The sequence below is a fragment of the Phoxinus phoxinus genome (genome assembly GCF_949152265.1).
Source record: "Phoxinus phoxinus genome assembly, chromosome: 21".
NCBI lineage: Eukaryota > Metazoa > Chordata > Actinopteri > Cypriniformes > Leuciscidae > Phoxinus > Phoxinus phoxinus.
In genome coordinates, this window is record NC_136896.1 from 13,929,670 (window position 1) to 13,935,773 (window position 6,104).

Here is a 6,104-nt window from a genome sequence, read left to right on the forward strand (position 1 = left end):
AAATGTATGTGGTTTGGAAAACAAATGGATAAACAAATACCGAAATATGCCAAATGGATTGGAATTAAATCGAAATTGAATCAAATTAATCAAATTAAGAGCTTGTGAATCAGAAACTAGAAAATCTGCATCAATGCACCGCCCTACTACATGTGCCAGGTTTGAATGCAATTGAGATTTTAAAGCTACGACTGAGAGGAAGAGGCTTCAGAAGACTTATGAATAATATGGACTACTTTAATGATGCTTTGTGGTGCTTTTTCCCCCATTATTTTTGTAGCTTGACAGGCCCAGTCTCATCTTGTTGTATAGAAAAAGAGCATCTGCTTTTGTGATCCTTAAAAGAAATAAAGTCGCACAGTTTGGGAATGATGACATAAGGGTGAACACACGATGACAATAGCTGCAATAGCAAAAAGTAACTTAATTACTCAGACAATGCACTGTGCCATAATGAATGTTGACAGTCTCGCCCCGACTATCAAAATTCTCTCTGAAGCTGGTAATGTCTAAATGAAAGTATCCAAACAGCAGACAACGTGACAGCTGTAATTAATGAAAGCAAATGTAACAAGTTAAATGATGGCTTAATGTCTTATGCGTGCATTTATTTGTCCAGTTGTGTGTGGGTATGTGTGGCGCTCGAGTGGGCTCCCAGGACCCGGTCTAAATCCTGCAGCAGCCCTGGATGAGTGGAGCAGCTGGCCAAGAGGTTTGTTACGGTGTGCTGGGCTTCAAACAAGTACAGCCATCTGGATCTCCTCCACACTGAACACTATCACATGCCTGCACAGGGGTGAGAACAAGGGTGTATTACTATCATAGAAAACGAGAGTGCTTCCTCCATACTTAGAGGAGCCACATGAGGGGGATTATGGGTATCCATCACCAGAGGTTTGGTTCTCTATTGAGAGAGTGTTATTTTGCCTGGCAGATAACAGAAGAATACGGTTAAGTAGTCTTAAACGTCTCAGGCTATTTGATGAGAGCCGAGCAGCAACCTTTTGTAGCGATTAAGAACGCAGATTCTTTTTTCTTAAGAATGGCGGCCCGAAAGCCTTTGAAACCGCTCTCGCATTGGATACCAAACAAGAGGAGCCTGGCACAAATGATGCATGGTGTTAGAAGCACATAGCATCTCTGAAAAGATCATACATCCCCACGGGCTCGCCGACGAAACGGAACGGCGAGCCCACACAGATCACAAAGAGCGGGATTGCGTAAATTAGACGTCTGAATGGTGGCAAAAGAAGCACATGTGGGCTCGCTGCACGCATACAGAGCGAGATTTTCAGTCAGTGACGTTTGGAGATCCAGGCAGATTGGTGCGATTACGCTGAAAGGTTTTCTGCACCCCCAGCCTGCCTGCGTCTCCATCCTGAGTGGATGTGTAATTGATTTTTGCTAGGCTTGTCGCTGTTGTTTAAGAAGTGATAAATGTTGGATCAGGTGTCCTGCGTTATACGCGCTCTGGAGAGCGTCAGCTCCTCCATAACTCTTCTGTCTGTGTGAGGAAGCCTGAATGACCAGATTTAATGGCTTCTCTATCTTTGCCATTGTAAATTACACTCCAGCACATGAGAGGGATTGTCCCCTCTGCCGCTGATACTTTACAGCCAATAATAACTGAAACAATCCCTAAGGGAGAATGAATATTGGTCTGAAAGATGTGATTGACGCCGCCTTTCAAAACAGATTAACGTACGGTTAACATCAAGAGGATTTAGAGAATAAGAGCTTGTCAATCAAATGCACACGTTTTGACCTGCAATTGGCTCTCATAGTGGTGATATCTTAAAGCGATGGGAGATGCTGTTAGTTCTGCTTCGATGTATCAGCAATAGGGCAGATGTTATCAAAAGACATGGAGTGTAATGATGCCAACTGTGGCATTTTCAAGCTTTAAAAAGGATCATTCTGATATAATTTACTCAGCCTCATGTTATTCCAAACACAGATCTCATTATTTTTTTCTGTGGAACTTTACAACTTTACACAGAAGCACCATAAACATAATCCATATCACCATAAGTGCTAGAGCTGTACGATTCTGGATAAATTGAGAATCACGATTTTTTCCGTTTCAAACAGAGATCACGATTCTGTACAGACAGCTAAACAAAATAACATGTAATTTACTAGAGGTTCTAACAAAATGTCAATTGATGTAGGCTATTAAAATTAATTCATTAATTGAATTAATTAAATTAAATTAATTTGAATTAATTATTTTTAAAAACCAGTTAAATATTTCATAAATACTTCACTTGTTTCATTACTGGATTAATCATCGTTTTTTTAACAAGCTTGAATGAATGATTTAATGACAAATAATTTTTTTATATGGTACGTTCAAAAAGTAATTTATTATTTTTAATTGTTTTGACATCAGTGTTTATATCCGAACTATTCACTTTTATCCCAGTACTTCTGTGATAATATGAATATTTGTAACACAGAAATAAAGATACTATGTGGTTAAAAATATGCCGATTTTAATTTTTTGCTGGGATTTTATCAAAGACACGTTTAATAGGCGAATCGTTGTAATTTCGAAAATGAGTGTTTGAATCGAGATTGCGGTCTTTTACCGATTAATCATGCATCTCTGAGGTGCCATAGGCCTACTTGATTTGAGATTATCAGTAAATAGATTATGGATAAAAGTTTGTTCTGTTCAAAAAACACTTTCATTATGTTGTTTTATTGCTTTTTTGTCCTTTGTAAAGCATGGCATACTGGCAGGTGTAGTCACTCGTAAGGGATAACATACAGTCAGTCGATCATTGGAGTAAAACAAACCCTGGCAGGATGTTCAAGACCCCAGAGGTCTTTTTGAAATACATAAATATATAGACATGAAATATTGACTGAAATACAAGAAAATGTAGTGTCAGTGGCACGTGTGGTTTCATGCAGACAGAAGAATAAAGTTCCAACACGAAGTTTAATAATAATTATCCAAAAGGCAGGCAAACAGGAAGGGCAACACACACTTAGGGTAATGGTGATTGGACAGATAATTAATGTGAGGGACCAACTTCTATAGCAAACACAAACGAGGATGATTAATAGAACACAGCTGACACATATGAACTAATGAGGAGGGGGAAACTGAACAAAGGAACACATGATGAAGATGAAAACAAACTAAAAGTCTGTGATAATGAAACGAACTGAACATAATGTCAATAATACAGCATTGTCTTAGACAAATATTTCACCACTAAGTAACATGATTGACCAATCAGAATCAAGTTATCTATGAATGAGTGCAATAATGCCCATTCAGATGTATTGGTTCTAGAAGTGCTTTTCCCATAAATGATTCCAATTAGAATTTGAAAAAATAATGAAATAATAATAATAATAATAATATATATTATTATTATTTTACATTTGTTATAAGCCCTGAAACAAACAAACCAACTGCAAGGTAAACAGTGCTGGGGTAATAACTGTTACATGTAATCTGGATTAGATTCCAAAAAATAAGTACTAGTAATTAGATTATATAGGCCCGGTTTCAGATTCAGGCCTTAGGCTAAGCCAGGATTACGCGGTAGTTGATTTAAGTTAAAACAGCTTAAATGTGAATATTAGTCTGGGGCTATAAACTTAAGCCTTGTCTGTGAAACCGGGGATAATGTTTTAAAATACTCGTTATCAGACTAGAGTTGCTTTTTTATTGATTAAATTATGACATGTTATTCTCACAATGGCAACACACCATTCAGAATTTATTGATTCTCACTACTACTTTTTTATCTTTTAAATTTTCCTTTCTAATCAAGCCTAGTGCTTGTAAGGTGTTCCAGGTTTGTGGAATCGCACACACTGATCAGCCGTCATGTGCCTATCACACTGAAAACTGAGACCCACAGCATTTGTTCACTGGATTTAGACAAATTATTTCACATTTAAGAAGTGTTTTCTCAACATAGCAACATTGCATATCTAATCAGCCCCTGACAAATACATTAATTCAATTATCACCCAGAGAGATCAAAACATATTACTGTATTTTGTCTTTCAAACCCATTTGAACACAAATTCATGTCATTTCCTATTTACTGTACATGCAATGCAGGCAGTCCCCTACTTTTTTGTCAGCTGAACCTCTTTGACCTAATATATTTACTTGAAGTACCTCTTGAGATTTTAAGTAAAAAGTAAAAAAATGAAGTGCAGGATTCATCTGTTAATGGTCACATGACATGCAGGAAAACAAATAAAATAATTAATAAAAAATAATAATAATTAGTAAGCATTTAATTTTTGATTATTTTATTTAAAAACATTATTTAAATTGTTATGATTTAATCAATAGCTTTTCTTTAAACTCAAGACCCCCCTGCAGTTCATTATAACGGCATGTGATAAATGTGTAATGTAATGAATTACATTACTAACTACAAATTTTGTCATGTAATTTGGAATCAGTAAACGACTACAATTTGTAAGTAATAATGTTAACATTAAAAACAGACAGCAGCAGGTATATTAGGCTGCTGTCACTTTAAGACTATCGCACTGATCCAATATACTAATACTGTACACATGCAATGTCTTTCTTGACTGATCCACTTAAGACATAACCGATGTTTGCTAGGATACTCGCCAAGACAGCATGTTGACAATTTTTGTGTGAATTTGTCCGTTCAAGCACAAGACGACTTAAAAGACAATTTAGTATTTGCCATAGTCAAAGACTTAGGCATTAGTCTTTCCGTGTGCGTGCTTCAGATGTGTGCGTACATAAAGAGTCTTCTTGTGCTTGAATGTTTAAACTGGCAAGACTTAAAAACACGCTATTGGTCAGTCCTTATTTTCAAGCCCTGCCCAGCACTTTTGTTATATTTTGCCTGTCTGAATTACCACTGAGTGCTTGTTTACACAGACGGCCATGTGTGCTGTTTCAGTCTTGCACTCGTGTGCTATCAACATCCGGATGATCACGGCGTAAATGACTGGTCATATTACAAAGAGTGACTGTTTTGTCTACATTTTTGTTTACCATCACTGTTGTAATGTTGTGAGCCAGAATGTTCCCAGACAAATTAATATGATGCAGGCAGCGGCTCTATCAGCGGCTTGTCTCCTCCTCTTGCCATGCCGGACTTTAAATCAGATATTGCGTGAAGTGACGCAACTGACGCTGGTAGGTCATGTGATAATGACAACATAGTGAATATAGTATGTCCAGATTACATATAGAGTACACATATTCATACTATATAGAACATACTTTTTTAGCAGTTGCAAAGTTTTTGATTACTTATTCAAAATAAGAACCAAAATAAGGACATAGCCCAACACGTGAGGAACTGTGATATCAGCAAAAGATTTACTTAATGAAGTTTAACAAAGTTCTGGTGGAGCACGTTCAGATAATCCAACCAATCAGCGCGAGAAGAGACCTGTATAGCTGTCCTACACCTCTGTCCATTGACCGTTGAGCAGAATCCCAACTCCACCCCTGCTCCTCACTTTGGCTGGTTCCTATCCCAGTCAAGGATAGAGGGAGTCCTCTTGGTAGCCAAATTCCGAGCTCGGAGCCCTCCCCTCGAACAGCGGCAAATATGCATACATTATAATATCTAATCTGATTTACATGTAAGTGTGAACTTGTGAAATAACAGTTGATTGGACAGCTGCTCTCACGTAAAACGCATGCCGAGACTAATGGTGGGTTCACACGTAATTAACATAATTGTAATTACGAAATTTCAACTTGTAAAAAGCGTTTCAACTACAATCAAGTCCTTGTAGAGCTCGTAATTACAGTTTGTAAGATTGGAATTTTCTGAGAGCTCCTACCTGTACCACGACCGCTGTACATTCATTGGGTTGTTGAGAGTGATGCCATAGAAATGCATAATTCCCAGTCCGAGGATGTGAATAGCTCTAAATAGAATGTCACGTCAGAAACATTCGTTAACGGAACTTTTTCAACCAACTATATTATACGCACAGTAGATGCATCATCAGATTTGAGATTAACCGCGGTGCATGTACGTGCAGAACTGAACTATGGGTGGAGAACAATACGGTTTAACACACCTACAGCTCATGGTACAGGTCCTTCATTAAGAGTTATCATT